This window comes from Pongo pygmaeus, chromosome 18 (assembly GCF_028885625.2).
Source record: "Pongo pygmaeus isolate AG05252 chromosome 18, NHGRI_mPonPyg2-v2.0_pri, whole genome shotgun sequence".
NCBI classification, from domain to species: domain Eukaryota; kingdom Metazoa; phylum Chordata; class Mammalia; order Primates; family Hominidae; genus Pongo; species Pongo pygmaeus.
Window position 1 is genome coordinate 50,101,250 of NC_072391.2, and position 22,002 is coordinate 50,123,251.

At 40.0% G+C, this 22,002-nt stretch overlaps 1 protein-coding gene and 1 pseudogene across 1 annotated transcript in view; both read right to left on the bottom strand.

Moving 5' to 3' along the window:
* Positions 1-22,002, bottom strand: part of CHD9NB (CHD9 neighbor) — a 77,943-nt gene that overhangs the window by 21,045 nt on the left and 34,896 nt on the right. The gene's annotated exons all lie outside the window — the stretch shown is intronic.
* On the bottom strand, positions 14,442-15,334 carry LOC129016083 (mitochondrial carrier homolog 2-like; annotated as a pseudogene).

The window sequence follows — 22,002 nt, forward strand, 5'->3', positions numbered from 1 at the left end:
AGTGAGACCCATCTCTATAAATAAATAAATAAATAAATAAAAATTAATTAGCCAAGTATGGTGACATGTACCTGTTGTCCCAGCCACTTGGGAGGCTGAGGCAGGAGGATCATTTGAGCCCAGATGATCAAGGCTGCAGTGAGACATGATTGTGCCACTGCACTCCAACATGGGTGACAGAGTGAGACCCAGTCTCAGAAAAGAATAATAATGCAATAAAGTATGAGAATCTGACAAATTACACGTGACGCTGAAACTCCCACTAACATTTCACCTAACAATCAGTAAATTTTTAATGATGCTGTTAGTATAGATTTGGTGAGACCGAGACTCCAACAGAGCCTAATATAAAGCAATATAAATTTTTTGGAAGGTACTTTAGAAATACATATCAACAGCCTTTGGCAAAAAGTTTATATCCTTTGATTCAGTAAATTCACACCTTTTAATCTATCTCAGAAAATGTTTAGAAATGTAAGTAAAGATTGGTCTATGGACATGTTCATCACGCTCATTGATAATCATAACAAATTAGAAATATTTCAAATATCCAGTAATAGGGAATTTGGTAAAAAAAAAAAAAATACATGGCACATAATAGAGTCATGTGCACTCATTAAAATCATGTGATTTTTTTGGCTGGACACGGTGGCTCACGCCTGTAATCCCAGCACTTGGGAGGCTGAGGCAGGTGGATCACCTAAGGTCAGGAGTTTGAGACTAGCCTGGCCAACATGGTGAAACCCCGTTTCCACTAAAAAAAAATACAAAAAAATTAGCCTGGCATGGTGGCACACACCTGTAATCCCAGCTACTTGCGAGGCTGAAGCAGGAGAATCACTTGAACCCAGGAGGTGAAGGTTGCAGTGAGCCGAGATCATGCCACTGCACTCCAATCTGGGCAACAGAGCAAGAATCTGTCTCAAAAAAATAAAATAAAAAAAAAATCCTGGTGTTTTGTTTTGTTTGTTTTGTTTTTGTTTTGAGACGGATTCTCCCTCTGTCACCCAGGATGGAGTGCACTGGCACAATCTCGGCTTACTGCAAGTTCCACCTCCCAGGTTCACACCATTCTCCTGCCTCAGCCTCCCGAGTAGCTGGGACTGCAGGCGCCTGCCACCATGCCCTGCTAATTTTTTGTGTGTTTTTAGTAGAGACGGGGTTTCACCGTGTTAGCCAGGATGGTCTCGATCTCCTGACTTTGTGATCCGTCTGCCTCGGCCTCCCAAAGTGCTGTGATTACAGGCGTGAGCCACCGCACCCAGCCAAAAACATCCTGTTTTTTAAAAAATTTATGACGCAAGAAAAATGGTCATGAGATTTTTATATGAAAAAATCAACACATAAAACTACAAACATGGCATGATTCCCATTTTGTACTAATAATTTGCATATACATTGTTTACATAATTTTTTTGAATATCGATAGAAAATATACCAAAACGTTAACAGTGACCAATCCGGAATTATTGGTGAACTCTATTTTCTTCTTATGCTGCTCTGTATTTTCCAAATTGTCTCCCATGACCATGCATTCTATCATTTTATATATATTATGTTTGTACGTGTGTACGCATGTGTGTGTATCCTATCATCTTTAAATGTTCATCTCCTTTGATGAAATAATTCTAGGTCAAAAAACACATCCTAAAAAAATAAATAAGAGATACAGACAAAACTTTATGCTTCCCAAAGTCTTATATTGTGTTATTATGAACAAATAATATTGTGCTGTGGATAAATTGTACAGACATTTTTATTAACAGAGGACTCTGACTAAATAGAAAACCAGATGATAGAGAATAAGTGATTTCTTCACAAGACTAATGAATTTGCTGAAACATATAAAAATTATACACCTTAGAACTCACTGAGGCCTCAGAGATCATCTACTCCAGTGGTTTCAAACATTTTTTAACCACAGAATCCTTCCTTTAAATAAAATCTTAGGAGAATCTTCAGTACATAAAACTGACATCACAGTGGCTGCTCTGACTGAAGTGAGAAAGGCAGATCTGGGACTCCACCCATTAGATCTCTGCTCCGAGGAACCAAGGAGATCTGTGGAATACTGTTTGAAAACTTTCAAAGACTGGGCAACATAGTGAGATCTCGTCTCTGCAAAAAAAAAGAAAAATAGCTGGGCGCAATGGCTTGTTCTGGTAGTCCCAGCTGCCAGAGAGGTTGAGCCGGAAGGATCACCTGAGCCCAGAAGTTCAAGGCTGCAGTGCACTGTGATTGCACCACTGCACTCCAGCCTGGGTGACAAAGTGAGATCCTGTCTCAAAAAGAAAAAAGAAAACCATTTGAGGCAAGATAATTTATTGATCCACTCAACTGAATTTATATTGTTTAATTTTTTTTTCTGTTTGACTATTTCAAGCAGATAGGAAGAAACGTGCTTCAGGAGGAGTTGATGTTGGAAAGCACAAAGCTGAAGTTGCCTGAAAGATGCTTTTCCCCCTGGACTTTGTAAAAGGCCCCTTGATGAGGTTGCACCAAGTGTAGCAAGAGGAAAGTACCAGGCCTTAAGCTGATAAGCAACTTCAGCAAAGTCTCAGGATACAAATCAATGTGCAAAAATCACAAGCATTCTTATACACCAGTAACAGACAGAGAGCCAAATCATGAGTGAACTCTCATTCACAATTGCTTCAAAGAGAATAAAATAAAATCTGACTTACAAGGGATGTGAAGGACCTCTTCAAGGAAAACTACAAACCACTGCTCAAGGAAATAAAAGAGGACAAAAACAAATGGAAGAACATTCCATGCTCATGGGGATAGGAAGAAACAATATTGTGAAAATGGCCATACTGCCCAAAGTAATTTATAGATTCAATGCCATCCCCATCAAGCTACCAATGACTTTCTTCACAAAATTGGAAAAAACTACTTTAAAGTTCATATGGAACCAAAAAAGAGCCCACATTGCCAAGTCAATCGTAAGCCAAAAGAACAAAGCTGGAGACATCATGCTACCTGACTTCAAACTATAACACAAGGCTACAGTAACCAAAACAGCATGGTACTGGTACCAAAACAGAGATATAGACCAATAGAACACAACAGAGCCTTCAGAAATAATACCACACATCTACAACAATCTGATATTTGACAAACCCGACAGAAACAAGCAATGGGGAAAGGAGTCCCTATTTAATAAATGGTGCTGGGAAAACTGGCTAGCCATATGCAGAAAGCTGAAACTGGATCCCTTCCTTACACCTTATACAAAAATTAATTCAAGATGGATTAAAGACTTAAATGTTAGACCTAAAACCATAAAAACCCTAGAAGAAAACCTAGGCAATACTATTAAGGACGTAAGTATGGACAAGGACTTCATGTCTAAAATACCAAAAGCAATGGCAACAAAAGCCAAAATTGACAAATGGGATCTAATTAAACTAAAGAGCTTCTGCACAGCAAAAGAAACTACCATCAGAGTGAACAGGCAACCTATAGAATGGGAGAAAATTTTTGCAATCTACTCATCTGACAAAGGGCTAATATCCAGAATCTACAAAGAACTCAAACAAATTTACAAGAAAAAAAAAGACCCCATCAAAAAGTGGGTGAAGGATATAAACAGACAGTTCTCAAGAGAAGACATTTATGCAGCCAACAGACACAAGAAAAAATGCTCATCATCACTGGCCATCAGAGAAACGCAAATCAAAACCACAATGAGATACCATCTCACACCAGTTAGAATGGCGATCGTTAAAAAGTCAGGAAACAACAGGTGTGGAGAGGGTGTGGAGAAATAGGAACACTTTTACACTGTTGGTGGGACTGTAAAATGGTTCAACCATTGTGGAAGACAGTGTGGCGATTCCTCAAGGATCTAGAACTAGAAACACCACTTGACCTAGTCATCCCATTACTGGGTATATACCCAAAGGATTATAAATCATGCTGCTATAAAGACACTGCACATGTATGTCTATTGTGGCATTATTCACAATAGCAAAGACTTGGAACTAACCCAAATGTCCATCAATGATAGAATGGATTAAGAAAATGTGGCACATATACACCATGGAATACTATGCAGCCATAAAAAAGGATGAGTTCATGTCCTTTGTAGGGACATGGATGAAGTTGGAAACCATCATTCTCAGCAAACTATCGCAAGGACAAAAAAACAAACACCGCATAGTCTCACTCACAGGTGGGAATTGAACAATGAGAACACTTGGACACAGGAAGGGGAACATCACACACCAGGGCCTGTCATGGGGTGGGGGTTGGGGGGAGGGATTGCATTAGGAGATATGCCTAATGTAAATGACGAATTAATGGGTGCAGCACACCAACATGGCACATGTATGCATATGTAACAAACCTGCACATTGTGCACATGTACCCTAGAACTTAAAGTATAATAACAAAAAAAAGAAAACAAACAAAAAAGAAGTTAAAGGGAAGCCAGATTATACTTACCTACTATTTCATTCATTCATTCACTCGTTCATTTATTCATCCATTCACACTTGTTTTTTATTCATTTACTTATTTAATAAAAAATGTGTTTTGCATATCCTAAAAAAAAAAAGTTTCCTCCAGACTGGGGACAGGAGGGAAGTCAGTGGGTCCAGGGCCTCAGCCTCTGATTCCTGAGGTGGTTAAGCCTCAAGGAGGAAGGGCTATGAGATGCACCCAGGGTGCTGGGGCACTAGGCAGGGGCGTCATCAAAGCCAACAAAGTCCCCTAGCTACACACATGGCACCTAAAGGGGACCATATGGGCTGGGACAGAGACCAGTGGTGTGAAAACCTGAGCAGCCCACTTGATGTGTGTGCATTCTGGGAAGCCACAAGCTTGGAACAACGGGGAATGAGGAACGCTCCAACAAGCAGAGCAAATTTCCCCCCAGCAAGCAAGGCAGGGGCTCAGGGGCTCAGCAGCATCAGAATCAGATCAAGTTCTCAGATCAATTAAAAGAAAATCAAGGACATGGTGTTTTTGCACACGTGAAGTTAAGTACGGCATGATGAGTCCAACCTCTTGTATTACAGACGTGGGGGTTATTTCTTACCCAAGGTTCCATGCAGGGCAAGTCGGAGGGAGTGTCAGGCCTGGAACCATGCTCCCCTGATGCTCCACACTGGCTCAAGGAAGCTCATGAACAGGACAAGCATTTTTTAAAGGAAGGAAGGAGGAAAAATATGTGGTAGGCAGAACAAATCACCCTCCCCCCACCACCAGTAGCCATGTCCTGATCCTAAAACCTGTGACTCTTCTACCTTCTATGGCAAAAGAGACTTTGCAGCAATTCAATCAAGCGTTTTGCGATGGAGAGATTATCCTGGATTATCTGGGTGAGCCCTATGTAAACACAGTGGTCCTTATGTGAGAAAGAGGGCGGCAGGAGCATCAGAGAAGTCAGAGTGATGGGAAGGGGATCCTGCGCCAAGGAATGGAGGTAGCCTCTAGAAGCTGCGAATGGCAAGGAGACAAATTCTCCCCTAGAACCTCCAGAATGGAACACGTTCCTGCAGACACCTTGACTGTTTTAGTCCAGTGAGAGTTCCCACCTACAGTACTGTAAGACAATAAATTTGTTTAGTTATAAGCCAGGAAGTTGGTGAGCGTTTGTTACAGCAGCAAGAGAAACCTGATACAGAAGGGAAGAGAAGGGGAGGGGAAGAAAAACCGGAGGGGAGGAAAATGAGGAAAGGGAAAAGTCGATCACCTCTCTCTGGGGTTCAGCAAATATGAGTCTCTCCAAGGTGAGGATTGCACGTTCCTAGCCCCCAGCCTGGAGCCTGTGCTCAGTTCATAGTAACCATTGGGTCCTTTGAATCAAGTATTAGCAAACATCTACACAGCCCTCCTGACTTTACCATATACTGTCCTAAGGGCTTTATTTACATTAACCAGTTTAGTCCTCACAACAATACTATGAGGTAGGTGCTATTATTATTCCTATGTTGCCGGTGAGGAAACTGAGGCAGTGAGATTCTCAGAAGCTTGTCCGAGATTTTGCAGTTATTAGGTGGCAAAGCCATGTTCAAACCCAAGCAATTCATATAATGTGTTGCTGTAAAGTCTGAACCAAGAACAGAAGAAGGAAATGAGGGAAAGGGGGAAAAGACAAAGTATTTTTTCCTCCAATGTTTCCCAGTGTCTGCCTGGTTTCCAGGGAAGTCTCCTTACTGGTCCCGATTCATCCAACAGGGCATGGAGTACACAGGGTAGACCTCTTAATTCCAAGGGCTCTACCACCACACCAGCCAGCATATGCTGCTTCATCCAGCTGCTTGCCAGAGACCAAAGAGACCCCAGCACCCAGCACTAATGAGCATGTAGAAATGGATGGGTCACATATAAGCCAATTACAGCTGGCAGCCAAGTTTGGGGAAATCACTTTCCCTGGAACCAATTGGGAGCCCGTTTTGGAGATAAAAGGGATAGCACGTTAGTCTCTGTGGTCAGAAGCAGCTTTCATGCATTTCACGGAGCAAAGGGAATCTGAAATGTTTGGAAATGGGAAAATGGGGTACAGCCAAATTGCTCAGTCAAGGCATTTAAAGGGTCTTTAGTGTGACAGTCCATGCAGGACCTAGTAGCTTATTCAAGCACACGGGTAGAAACTAACATCTGTCTGTCTAGAACATATGTGTGTTATCTTCCCTGCATGCTTCCACATGTATTTAATACTTTCATCATTAAAACATCCCATCATATACCTATGGAAGTGAGGGGTATGGAAAACCTGAACTACTAAAATTTCCAAATAAACTGAAATCTCATTATTTGCAATTAGTTAAATCTCCTTTTCCAAGTAAGCCTTTTAACCAGCATCCATTTCAGGAAGTTAAATACTAGGATCTTGGGAAAAAGTCTATGTCGCAAATCATGGAATCAGAAAATCTTATACTTGGAAGAAGTTTAGAGGTCACTGAATCTAACCTAAAGGTATAGCTAGACTAAAATGTTTTGGGGAAGCTTCAGGGAAAATCTGGTTCAGGACAAAATTTGGGGTTTTTTTGTCTGGGAACACAATGCCTGCCAGAAGCGGTCAAATGGCCTCTACTGGAATGCAACCAGTAACAGGGAGCTCACTACTAAAGATGATTTAATTCAATTCTGTGTTTCTGTAACCCAAAGAAGAAAAAAAGGCCTGTCTTATATTAGACCCACTTCTACCACCTTGAATATCTCTAATGAGGTCCTGACTCCATGAAGACTGATTGGCTTTCAGAGGTTGTCTCCAAGATGTGCCTTTAGCAACTCAGCAGACTCAAGCACAGCAGTGCAGCCATCAAAACACACAGGCGGCAACGCACAGTGGTTTGTTCCTATAGTCCCTGCTGCTTGGGAGATTGAGACAGGGGATCACTGGAGCCCAGGAGTTCAAGGCTGAAGTGAGCTACAATTGTGCCTCTTCTACACTCCAACCTGGGTAATAGAGCAAGACCCCACCTCTAAAAATTAAAATTTTAAAAAGAATACACAGAGACGCATGCATACTCACTCACATAATCTACTTACTGGCCTGACATCTCTGCAAATGACCAGCTCCATTATAATATCAAAAGAAGAGAAAGAGATTAAAAAAAGGAGGAAGAATAGAAAAAGGAAGGAAGAGAAGAAAGTGGGAAAGGAAGAAAAAGAATAGTGAGGAGGAAGAAGAAAAAAAGAAAAAGGAGAAGGAGAAGGAAAAAGAGATGGAATGGTGAGATGCAGTTTCATGGAACTGTGTGGGCTCTAGCTGTTTTGCCCTCTAGAAGGGGAAAGTTACGTCTGAAAGTGTTGTCACTGTCTGTAGACATTCAACTGAATACCTTTCAATCTTTTTTTTAAAAATCATTGTAGAAAGGTAAATGTTGAAAATATTTACAATATACTGCCAAGTGAAAGGAGGCTACAAAATATGTAGGGCATGATTTCATTTCTCATGATGTTGTTAATTACTATCTATAGACAAAATAGTATTTATCAATAAAGGTAGATTCATCTATATGTCTAGTGGCTGTCTCTGGGTGTATAACACAAAGATCTAAGTTATACACACACACAGAATCATGCCCCACACAAGGACATTTCAGTCAACAATAGACTGCATATACAATGGTGATCCCCTAAGATTTTTTTTTTACTGTACCTTTTCTTTTATTTATTTTTTTTAATTATTGAGATGGGGTCTCGCTCTGTCACTCAGGCTGAAATGCAGTGGCATGATCTCAGCTCACTGCCAACCTCTGCCACCTGGGTTCAAGCAATTCTAGTGTGCCTCAGCCTCCCAAGTAGCTGGGACTACAGGCACGCGCCACCATGCTTGGGTAATTTTTTTGTATTTTTAGTAGAGATGGTATTTCGCCATGCTGGCCAGGTTGTTCTCAGACGCCTGACCTCAGGTGATTGGCCCACCTTGGCCTCCCAAAGTGCTGGGATTACAGGTGTGAGCCACCGCACCTGGTCTACTGTACCTTTTCCATGCTTAGATACACAAATACTATTGTGTTACAATTGCCGACAGTATTCAGTACACTAACATGCTGCACAGTTTGTAGCCTAGGAGCAATAGACTATACCAGATAGCCTAGGTATATAGTGGGCTCTACCATCTAGGTTTGTGTAAGTGCACTCTGTGATGTTCACACAATGATGAACTCACCTAATCACATTTCTCAGAATGTATCCCCATCATTAAGCAACATGGGACTGTATAAGCGTGTGTGTTTAGTATTACTGTTCTTTGTTTTCCACCTTTTCTGCATTGATTAGTATTACTTTTATAAACAACTTTTTAAAAACTAATTTAAAAATTGAGGCTGGGTACAGTAGCTCAGGCCTATAATCCCCAAAGAAAAAAAGAAAAAGGAGAAGGAGAAGGAAAAAGAGATGGAATGGTGATGCAGTTTCATGGAACTGTGTGGGCTCCAGCTGTTTTGCCCTCCAGAAGGGGGCTTTGAGAGGCCTAGGCAGGAGGATCACTTGAGGCTAGGAGTTCAAAAACAGCCTGAGCAACATAGTGAGACCACAACTCCACACACACACACACACACACACACAAATTTTAATTGGCCAGATGTAGTGGCATGCACCCATAGTTCTAGCTACTCAGGAGGCTGAGGTGGGAGGATTGCTTGAGCCCTCTTTTGAGATCTCAATGAGCTGTCATTGTACCACTGCACTCCAACTTGAGCAACAGAGGGAGACCCTATCTCTAAATAAAATACAATAACAATAAAAAAGTATACTTAATACCTATCCAGTCTTGAGATTAAAACATTCTACACTTCCAGTCTATTTTCTAAGATTCTTTTGAAATGGAAAAGTGGAGTATGGCTGGTTGGTGTCATTTCTAGATAACTGTAGGATTTTAATGGTGCAAAAAGACTTCATGATGATCTAATTGATCTCTTTCATTAGAAACATTGGGAAATTGAGTCCTAAAAAGATAAAGAACTGGCTGAGCATGGTGGCTCATGCCTGTAATCCCAGCACTTTGGGAGGCCTAGGCAGGCAGATCACCTGAGGTCGGGAGTTCAAGAACAGCCTGACCAACATGGAGAAACCCCATCTCTACTAAAAATACAAAATTATCCCAGCATGGTGGTGCATGCCTGTAATCCCAGCTACTCGGGAGGCTGAGTCAGGAGAATTGCTTGAACCCGGGAGGCAGAGGTTGCAGTGAGCCAAGATCGTGCCATTGCACTCCAGCCTGGGCAACAAGAGCAAAATTCCATCTCAAAAAAAAAAAAAAAAAAGATGAATAACTTTAACCAAACTCACACAGCTACAGTGACTGGTGAGTCTCCTGTGAAGACTGTAAGTACACAAAGCCAAAATAATTCTTCCAAGAAATTTGTCAAAAATTGAAATAATTAGATATGTAGAAGAGATCGTCAGAGCACATCTTCCAGCTAGAGATGATGCCTAAAGTTTACAAATCTGCATACATCATTTGAACAAGAAAGCTAAAGCTGTGATGACCACATCTAAGCCCTCAGACCAGTGGTTGGTGTCATGGGATTTAGCCCTGGCCTGTTGAAAAGAGGCCATCTCACTGTAGCTAACATTGAAGCACCCCTCATGACATCCATGTTGTTAGACTGCTCAGCAGCCCCTTAGTGATGTAAGAACTTTCTGTAGGCGGCCAACAACAGGAATAGATCCAATATAATAACTGCTGTCTAGAAACTACCCTGAAGTTTGCCCCTTGAGCATCAAAGGAGAGACATCAAAGACAGGGGCTCCTAGCATGCTGACTTTCCCTAAAAAGCTGCAAGCCAAATCTACAGCACATGTATACACAGGTGAAACTGATCCATTTCAAAAATTGCTTTCTGATCAACAGCAACAATAAAATCATAGTGATAGCATGTCAGAACTGGAAAGGGTCTTGAAAACCATCCAGCCCAAGTCTCCTGGTTTACAGATGAGGAAATTAAGGGTCCTTCAGTTCTTAGAGTACATGTCCCTAACCCTGCTCAATCCTATCCCCACAGAAGGATCAAACTCTGCTCTCTTCCTAGGCTATAAATGCCAAAAGACAGGGCCCATGTCTCTGTTGTTTGTCATAATGGATGGATGGATGGATGGATGAATTGGCTTTCCCAAGATTACAGAGCATGTTAACATCACAGCTCAGACTAGAATTCAAACCCTCTAATTACCATCCCAGTTATTCCCAATATTTCATAGTTTAACTTCATTTATGCTCAGGAACAGTGTGAAAAATATTGATAACTCCCTGTGTCAACATATTGACTTAAAAGAACTATTCGCTATTTCCAAAAATGAAATCTACCCTTAAAGGATAAATATTTGCCACTCACTGGATTTTCAAAAGAAATATACATTTATGCATTCATTTGACAGATACTTTCTGAGCACCTATTATATGCCAAGTTCTGTGCTAGGCACTTGCTACATTTTGTTGGGATATTAGGATTATACATGATGTTATTTTCATTTCTCTGTTTTCTAAACATTCAGTAATATAATATATTGCACTTCTAAATGAAAAATCTTCGAAAGAGCACTCCATATGCTCTGGAATTTTAAACTTTTTGGAATAATAACAATATCTTGGGAGTATTAAGACTTCCAAGTAACTACTTTGGAAGATAAAATTTATATTGATCTGTAAGTACTGGTTTGAGTATAGAAAATGGGTCTCATTATTTTAAACATATTTGCAATGTTCTGAGTGCACAGTGCAGCAGCAGCAAAACCCATTTCTTGCACTTGAAACCAGCCCTTCCACACTCCACAGAAAGTGCCTCTATCACAAGGTGCCTGCTTGAAGCCAACACAGAAGTGTTAGTGAGCATCACCGGGAACAGCAACTGTTGCCATTGGGGGGCCCCAAGCCATGGACAGAGTCATTCTTGTTCACAGAGATTCTGATAGCAGGAAAGAGCGTTCTTCAGTCAATGACTTGAGTAATAGATGAATAAATGTATAAATGAACAAGTGAATTTCAAGAAAATCAAAAGTAGTTGAAGGATGCCAGACAGGTCTCCTAACCCAATGGACTCCCCTAATCTCCTAAAAAACAATCTCTCCTTGCAGCTCTTCCTTGGCAACTGACATTCCACCATTATAGCCCCGTTACTATAGGGATTAGCAAACTACAGCCCACAGGCCAAATTCATCCCACTTTCTGCTTTGCAAATAAAGTTTTATCAAAACATAGCCACACCATTTATTTATTGTTTATGTCTATGGCTGTTTTCATGCTAAAAAGCAGAGTTGAGTACTCATGCCAGAGATCCTGTGGCCTACAAAGCTGAAAATATTTTCAAAATATTACCAAAAAAGTTTGCCAATCCCCTGCTTTATGTTTTTCCTTTTTTTTTTTCCAGCTCCATTGAGGTATAATCGACAAATAAAAATTGTCTGTATTTAAAGTGTTTAGTGTAGAGTTTTGATATATGTGTACTTTTTATATTGATTAGCACAATCAAACTAATTACCACATTTATCACCTCACAGAGTTATGTGTGTGTGTGTGTGTGTGTGTGTGTGTATGTGTGTGTATGGAATACTTAAGATCTACCCTCTTTGCAAATTTTGAGTATACAATACATTATTATACTGTGAGCTTTTGCACTGCAAAAGGAACAGTCGGCAGAGTAAACAGACAACCCACAGAGTGGGAGAAAATCTTCACAATCTATATATCTGACAAAGGACTAATATCCAGAATCTACAATGAACTCAAAGAAATCAGTGAGAAAAAAACAAGCAATCCCATCAAAAAGTGGGCTAAAGACATGAATAGACAATTCTCAAAAGAAGATATTCAAATTGCCAAGAAACATGAAAAAATGCTCAACATCACTAATGATCAGGGAAATGCAAATCAAAACTACAATGTAATACCGCCTTACTCCTGCAAGAATGACTGTAATCAAAAAATCAAAAAACTGTAGACGTTGGCATGGATGTTGTGATCAGGGAACACTTCTACACTGCTGGTGGGAATGTAAACTGGAACAGCCACTATGAAAAACAGTGTGGAGATTCCTTAAAGGAGTAAAAGTATAACTACCATTTGATCCAGCAATCCCACCATTGGGTATCTACCCAGAGGAAAAAAAAGTCATTATATGGAAAAGATATTTGCACACACATGTTTATAGCAGCACAATTCACCATTGCAAAATTGTGGAACCAACCCAAATGCCCGTCAATCAACGAGTGAATAAAGAAACTGTGGTATATTTATATGATGGAATACTACTCAACCATAAAAAGGAATGAATTAATGCATTCACAGCAACCTGGATGAGATTGGAGACTATTATTCAAAGTGAAGTAACTCAGGAATGGAAAACCAAACATCGTGTGTTCTCACTGATATGTGAGAGCTAAGCTCTGAGGACACAAAGGCATAAGAATGATACAATGGAAATGGACTTTGGGGACTTGGGGGAAGCATGAGGGAGGACAAGGGATAAAAGGCTATAAATATGGTGCAGTGTATACTGCTTGGGTAATATGTGCACCAAAATCTCACAAATCACCACTAAAGAATGTACTCATGTAACCAAACACCACCTGTACCTCAATAACTTATGGAAAAATTATTTATATATAAAAGTGGGCTATTGAACTCCCCTACTATTATTGTGTTGCTACTTCTCCCTTCAGATTAATTAATATTTGCTTTCTGTATGTAGGAGCTCCAGTGTTGGGTGCATGTATATTTATAATTGTTACATCCTCTTAATGCATTGACCGCTTTACAGTTATATATAAGTCATTATATAAAGACTTTTGTTGTCTCCTTTTACAGTTTTTGGCTTAGTCATTTTGTCTGACATGAGTATAGTTATCCCTACTCCCTTTTGGTTTCCAGTTGCATGGAGTATCTTTTTCCATTCATTCCCTTTCAGTCTATATGTGTCCTTGAAGCTGAAATGAGTCTCTTGTAGGCAGCATATTGGGTCTTGTTGCTTTAATCCCCTCAGATACTCTATGTCTTTTTATTGGAGAATTTAATTCATTTACATTCAAGGTAATTATTGAGAGGTGAGGACTTACTATTACCATTTGTTCATTGTTTTCTGGCTGTCTTGTTGATTTTTTGTTCCTTTCTTCCTCTCTTGCTGTATTCCTTTGTGATTTGATGATTTTCCGTAGTGAGATGTTTTGATTCCTTTCTCTTTATCTTTCGTGTGTCTACTATAGGTTTTTGCTTTGTGGTTACTGTGAAGCTTACATTAAACAACTATAGTTATAACAGTCTATTGTAAGCTGATAACAACTTAACTTTGATTGCATACAAAAACTCTACACCTTTACCCCACACACACATTTAATGTTTATAATGTCACAATTTACATCTTATTATATCATGTATCCATTAACAAATTCTTGTAGCTGTAGTTACTTTTAATAGTTTTGTCTTTTGAACCTTTATACTGGAGTTAAGTATTCTGAATTTGAATGTATTAAGTATTCTGAATTTGACTGCACACTTATTTTTAATGGTGAGTTTCATACTTTTATGTTTTCATGTTACTAATTAGCATCCTTTCATTTCAGCTTGAAGAACTCCCTTTAGCATTTCTTGTAGGCAGGTATAGTAGTGATGAATTCCCTCAGCTTTTATTTGTCTGGGAAACTCTTTACCTCTCTTTCATTTCTGAAAGACCGCTTTGCCAGCTAAAGTATTTTGGTTGGCAGTTTTTCCTTTCAGCACTTTAAATATATCATTCCATTACCTCCTGGCCTACAAAGTTTCTGCTGAGAAACCCACTGACAGCTTTCTATGGCTGTCATATAAGGAGTCTCCTTATATGCACCTCTTTCCTCTTACTGCTTTCAAACTTCTCTCTCTTTGATTCTTCCCTGATATTAAGTGATTATTTTAAATGCATGCCACGTTGTACAGAAATCAACACTCTCTCCCATAATTCTGTGCATCTGGGACTATAGAAATATCACTGTCCCTGTCCCACATATTCAAATTACATTCTCAAGTCACAATAATAAGTCTTCCCAAAGGGGACCTTCCAGAAAAGCAAGCTTTTTCCTCAGCTCATATTTTCCTGTATTGTAGCATGCACCAACAATCTATGCAAGAAGTATACATTGGGCAATAAGGAAAGGATCCACCAGCAAGCCCTCGGCTGTCGACAGGCATAAAATTAGAGACAAACACAAGAGATTAGCTCAACATACTGGCAAAAGTTTCTGCAACAACTTGGGAATCATTCTTTATTTCATTCATGGTGGAAACCCCATTGTTCAGTACATAGATATTGATGAGGTAAGCCAGTGAGTTACTGAGTTACAAAGAAATGATGTCATCTTGGAGCTGAGGCACAAGACCCATGAAAAATCCTAGGATGCCCTCTCCCTGATAAATGGTTGCTATGGAATCACAAAGTCTGCAGTACTTGGGTTCTCTGCCAATGAATTGTACCTAGGTGATAATTTGGAAGGGATTTGTGATGAGGACAGTAGCAAAATGAGTGATTATCTCTCAAATTGCCTTCTTGATAACTTGGTCAAAGGAAGATGAGACTTCTTTCTGTACATTACCAGGTCCTAACTCCTCAATCTTGTCACATTCCTGATAATGCTGTAAAACTTTACCGTGAATCATATTTTCAAGGACTCCTGAACACAGCCTTGGAGTTCATGCTTCCCGTGTGCTAAGGCCTCCCATTGATGCTCATAATGTGCTAAGCACAACTAAAGACACCAGGAAGCTGACATACCACCCAAAAATATGTTGTCTTACTGTTGGAAAACCAGGCTCATCTCCCACTTGGATGAGCGCTTTCACATATATAGGCGACTGAGACTGGATGGTGAGATCAGAGCCCAGAAGCACCTGACTGGCTACATCTGCCATAATGTCACCTTAAAATGGGTCTCTTTGATTTTTAACAGTTTGACTATAATGAATCTTGGTGAAGTCTTCTTTGGACTGAACCTGTTTGGAAATCTTTCAGCTTCATGTATCTGAATGTCTATATCTCTCCCCAGATATGGGGAGTTTTCAGCCATTATTTATTCATTGTTATTTTTGTTGTTTTGAGACAGGGTCAGGTCTTGATCTGTTGCCCAGGCTGGAGTGCAGTGGTGTGATCATGGCTCACTGCAGCCTGAACCTCCCAGGCTCGACTGGGCCTCCCAACCTCAGCCTCCTGAGTAGCTGGGACTACAGACATGCACCAACATGCCTGACCAATTTATTATTTTTAATTTTTAGAGATGAGATCTTGCTATGTTGCCCAGGCTGGTCTCAAACTCCTGGGCTGAAGCAATCCTCCCAACTTGGTCTCCCAAAGTCCTGGGATTACAGGCATGAGCCACCATGCCTGGTCCCATTACTTATTTAAATAAACTTTCTGCCTCATTCTCAATCTCTTCTTCTTCTTGATTTTATAATGTGAATGTTAGCTCCCTTGATGGCGTCCCATAAATCTCATAGACTTTTTGATTCATTTTCATTCTTTTTTCTTTTTCCTCCCCGACTGGATATTTTCAAACGATCTGCCTTTGAGCACACAGATTCTTTCCTCTGCTTGATCAAGTTTGCTGTTGATGTTGTTTCTTTTTTATGATTTCTACCTCTTTCTTAAACTGTCATTTTGTTAATTTCTGTTTTTCTGATTTTGTTGACCTGTCTGTGTTCTCTTGTAGCATACTGAGTTTCCTTAAAACAATTATTTTGAATTCCCTGTCAAGCAATTTGTGTCTCTCTCTTTTTGGGGGGTTAGTTACTGAAAAAGTATTGTGTTCATTTGGTGGTGACATGTTGCCTTCATTTTTTGTGTGTTTCTTGTTGCTTTGCATTGATGTCTACACATTTAATGGGGCTATCACCTCCTCTAGACTTTGTTGACTGGTTTCAGTAGAAGACCTTCACTTATGGGTGAGTATAAGGACTCTAGCTGAGTGGAGTGCAGCGGTACTGTGTCTGGTAAAGGCACAGCAACATAGTCTGTGCAGCTCTGTCAGCTAAGGTCAGTGTTGGTGAAGACTGCAGGACTTCTCAACGGCCAGAGTTGTGGGTGTCCACAACAGCAACAAGAGCTTTTGGGGTCTTCAGGGCTGAATGCTTCAGCGTCCTCATGGTCTTTTTTTCTCCCACAGAAGAAGTCATGGTCAAAGGGATCTCTCTTGGCACTAGCTCATAAGTGTGCTCACAGTGGAGGTGGCACCAATTTTTGATGCACAGTCCTGTGTGGCTGATACTGGTAGCCACCACCGTGCATCTTTGCTTCCAGCCAGCTCCAGATATCTCAGCTATGCCCATCTCCTCAGTGATCATTCTCTGGTTTTTGCTCCACTGTATTGCTGTAGGCTTGTAATCAGACTCTTGAGCCAACCCAAGGATATTTTCATTTATGGATGACTGTCTAAGTGTTTTTTTTTTTTTTTTAGGACATGGTGGTGCATGGCTGCAGTCCCAGCTACTCAGAAGGATGAGGCAGGAGGATCGCTTGAGCCCAGGAGTTGGAGGCTGCAGTGAGCTATGATTGTGCCACTGCACTCCAGCCTAGGTGACAGAGTGAGACCTTGTCTCTTAAATAAATAAAGTAGAATATATATAATTAGGAGGGAAACAGTGGGTACAAATGGACATAAAGATTAGAATGATAGACATTGGATACTACAAAATGTTGGAGGGTGGGAGTGGGGTGGGGGTTGAAAAATTACCTATGGTTACAATGTTTACTATTCGGGTGATAGGTAGGTACACTTAATGCCCAGATTTCACCACTACATGACATAAGCATGTAAGAAAACTACACTTGTATCCCTTAATTTTTTTAATTTTTTAATGTAAAGAAAAAACTTGAGGATGCCACAGGTTTTGGTGGGCCAGGGAGAACATCGCAGGGAAGAAAATGAGCACAGAAAGGAAAAAATGGGAGCGTGGTACATAGACTTCATCTACTTTGCAGTTCTGCTTGACCTTTAATTAAAATGGAGATGAGACTAATGACTAAGAACTGTCAAGTTTTGAATAGTGAGAGTGTCAGACTTCAGAATCAAACCCAAACAGCTTTCTTTTCAATTAAAAGAAAACTCAATATTCTGATTTTTCTTCCACCTAACAGGTCCTCTGCTTGCACACACATCACTTCACTTTCCTTTCTCTGTGGTCTGAAGAGTTAGAGAAATTGTTTTAGATTCCACCCATCCCAAGTTATGCACTTATGATTTTTTTTTCTCAACTGACCTCATTTAGCAGGGTGGAAAGCAGCTTTTCCTAGTCTATTAAGACTTCAATAAAATCATCCATTTCTAGTTAACTGGAATAGTATTCACATTTAGACCTGCATATTAATTGGCTGATAACGAGATGATAAAGCTGCTTTTCTCTGCAGGTGTACCAATCAATTTCAATGAAACAGAAAAAATGAGTTCTTTTCTTGTTGCATCTGAAATTAAAAAGTGATTTATATTTTCTAATAAAGTGGTTTTCATTGATCTCCTTCTGAAAACGTATGGTTTCATTTGCACCCTTTTAAATTATAATAGTTTCCGTTTGTAAAAGAATGATTTTCCAATATCATTTCTGGCTTCCAATTGATGATTAACTTTAATATGGATTTGAAGGGAAATGTTTGGAGGGAGGGGAAGTGTAGGGTATTAAGAACCTCCATCTCCCCTAGACCAAAAAAGCCTGCTACTTTTAATGAACTTAATATCCTCAAACTACAGAATTATTTTCCTAAATACAGTGTTTTGTCAAAGGAAGTTATGTTTTTCCCCCAAGAAATCTGTTTCTCTATTTCACAAGTTTCCTTTTGTCGTAGAATTTTATGCCTGTACCAATTGTTTTCCATTTTTGTTGTGTCAGCCTGGCTGCAGGGCAAATGTGGAAAGGAGAGTTTTGTGTCTTTCTTCTCCCTGTCACCAACAACAAATTCTTACTTGGAGATGCTCAAAGAATCCTGTTGTTATCAGCTGAATTCTGACAGTGTGAAAACTGGCAAAGCAGCTACATTTCACTTTAATTTAATATTATGGTCTTCTAAGCCATAATAATTAAGCAGCCATGAAAGGAAGCTATATTCAGAACATGCGATGGAAAATTGCAGAGTCCGGGGCTGCTGTTGAGGGATCTGGGTCATCTCATTTCTCGGCCACCTAGAGGCATCTGGATTCACAGTCAGGCTGCAAACCGGTGTTGAGTGGAGTTAAGAGACCATGCGGGCATTAGACCTAATTTAAAACAGATACCAGAGGCTTTATCTGTTTAACCACAAAGGAGAAGAATGTTGGCTGATAAATGAAATCATGAATGGATGGATGGAGATGGATGAATGAATGAATGAATGGATGGATGGATGAATTTATGGAAAGGCAATTTGCAGCTCTGATGTAAAGCTCACCTTTGTGATATGATTTGAGTGCCCCCTATGCTCAAAAATATTTCCCTCCCTCTAAGTCTCACAGTGCATGAATATTTCCTAGTAGTCCCAGGTGTTTTTGCCTGGATTAAATATTCCCTTCCTATAAATTATTTTTTAATGTACTTTGAAGAGGCACGACTTGGATGGGCAACATTTCAGTGGACTTGTTCATCACCTTCTTCCCCATGTATCAAGCTATTGTGGACTACAAAATGACAAGGGGCTTGAGAGCAGAGCCAGAAACACGGCAAAAGTTTAGAAAAAGTGCTGTGGGGGTGGCTAGTGATGAAGAAAACCCCCTCAGCCCTGCAGAGCATCCTGAGGTTTTTTTTTAATTTTGTTGTTTCTAATTTTTGTGGGTACATAATAGGTGTATATATTTACAAGGTACATAAGATATTGTGATACAGGCATTTAATGCATAATAATCACATCATGGTAAATTGGGTGTCCCCTCAAGCATTTATCCCTTGTGTTACAAACAATCCAATTATACACTTTTAGTTATTTTTAAATGTACAATTAAATTATGATTGACTACAATAATTTATAATTTATTATTGACTATAATAGTCACCCTGTTGTGCTATCAAATGCTAGGTCTTACTCTTTCTAACTATTTTTTGCATCCATTAACCATCCCCACTTCCCCACTACCACCCCTCTGGAAACCTTCTCAGCCTCTGGTAACCATCCTTCTACTCTCTATCTCCATGAGTTTAACTGTTTTAATTTTTAGCTTCCACAAATAAGTGAGAACATGCAAAGTTTGTCTTTCTGTGCTTGGCTTATTTCACTTAACATAATGACCTCCAATTTCATCCATGTTGTTACAAATGACAGGATCTCATTCCTTTCATGGCTGCATAGTACTCCATTGTGTATATGTACCACATTTTCTTTATCCATTCATCTGTTCATGGGCATTTATGTTGCTTCCAACTCTTAGCTCTTGTGAACAGTGCTGGAACGAACATGGGAGTACAGATACCTCTTCAATATATTGATTTTCTTTCTTTTGGGAATATGCCCAGCAGTGGGATTGCTGGATTGTATGTTGGCTCTATTTAGTTTTTTTGAGGAAACTCCAAACTGTTTTCCATAATGGTTGTAATAATTTACATTTCCACCAACAGTGTACAAGGTCAGAGGACCCAGTTTTTAGTCACAGTCCCAGATGTAGTACTTTTCAGATCACTAGACCAGCTCATTTTCGCTCCTCTAAACTTACAAAAAATAATTTTCAAGACCAGCCAGTGCTGAGGATTGATGATTTCCCTCTCAGCTTGAAAATTAAAATGAGGGGCTGGGCATGGTGATGCACACCTGTAATCCCAGCATTTTGGAAGGCCAATGCAGGAAGATCACTTGAGGCCAGGAGTTCAAGACCAGACTTGGCAACATGGTAAAACCCTGTCTCTACTAAAAAACATCAAAAATTAGCTAGGCATGGTGGTGCATGCCTGTAGTCCTAGCTACTCAGGAGGCTGAGGCAGGCGGATCACTTAAGCCTTGGAGGTCAAAGCTGCAGTGAGCTGAAATCACATCACTGCACTCCAACATGGGCAACAGAGCAAGACCCTGTCTCAAAAAAAAAAGAAAAATCATGACAAAAATTAAAAATAAATGTAAAAGTAAAACAGAGGAGGGTTTATTGAGCACCTATTGTATGCCATGCACTTTCCACACATTATCTAAGTTAGTCTTCAACATAATCCCACTTCTATGCCCATTTTATAGTGGAGGACACTTTGACTTGAGGGAGACGATTTGTTTTCCCAGGGATACACAGAAAGTAAGGGACAGAGCCAGGATTCAGACCCAAATATACATGACTCTTCAAAGTCCACGCTACAAACTCCACTCCACCTCCTACTCTGTGCTACTATTAAAAATAAACACTTTTGAGAAATTCTACAAGGCAAATAACACAATTTTTTCAGAAAATAAATTGCAAGGGAAAGGGAGGAACTTGTAAGTTAAAGAGACTTAAAAGACCTATCAATCAAATGCAATATATGTACTTAGCTTGAAGTCTGATTCAAAGAGGTGAATTTACTTTTTTAAAAGAAAAAGGAGAGATGACTCAATCAGAGAAATTTAATCAGACATTTGAGGATGTTAAGTAATTATTGCTAATATTTTTGGTTGATAGTAATACTCTGTTTTCTTAAACAGAAGAGTCATATTGAAGCCTTCGTGATTGAAGTAACATGATATCTAAGATTGGCTTCAAAAGGATCCAGTGAAGGCTGGGCATGATGGCTCACACCTGTAATCCTAACACTTTGTGAGGCCAAGGTGAGAGGATTGCTTGAGGCCAGGAGTTTTGAAACCACCTCGGACAACATGGTGAGACTCTGTCTCCATGAAAAAAAAAAAAAAGTGTGTGTGTATGTGTGCGCACATGCGTGTGTGTGTGTGTAAAGAATCCAGTAAGGGCCAGGCGCAGTGGCTCACACTCATAATCCCAGCACTTTGGGAGGCCAAGGCAAGCGGATCACTTGAGGTCAGGAGTTCGAGACCAGCCTGGCTAACATGGTGAAACCCCGTCTCTACTAAACATACCAAAAAATTAGCCAGGCATGGTGCTGTGTGCCTGTAATCCCAGCTACTCAGGAGGCTGAGACAGGAGAATCACTTGAACCCATGAGGCAGAGGTTGCAGTGAGCCAAGATCATGCCACTGCACTCCAGCCTGGGCAACAAGAGCGAAACTCCGTCTTTAAAAAAAAAAAGAATTCAGTAGGTTAAGTGATGCATGACTGAAAATAAATACATAAAAATAAAAAACACAGAATCCAGTGGAGAGGGGAGGCATGGATATAACATGATTGTTTATATAATTGCTAAAGCTGGGTATTGAATACTAGGAGGTTCATTTACTAGTCTCAACTTTTATATAAATTTGAAAGTTTCTAAAATAGAAAATATATTTTAAAAGCAAAACAAAAAAAGTGAATGGAAAACTGACACTATTTTTTTTTTTTTTTTTTTTTTGAGACAGGGTCTCACTCTGTCACCCAGGCTGGAGTGCCGTGGTGTAATCTTGACTCACCGCGGTCTTGAACTCCCAGGCTCAAGAGATCCTCCTGCCATAGCCCCCTGAATAGCTGCTATTACAGGCACACACCACCATGCCCGGCTAA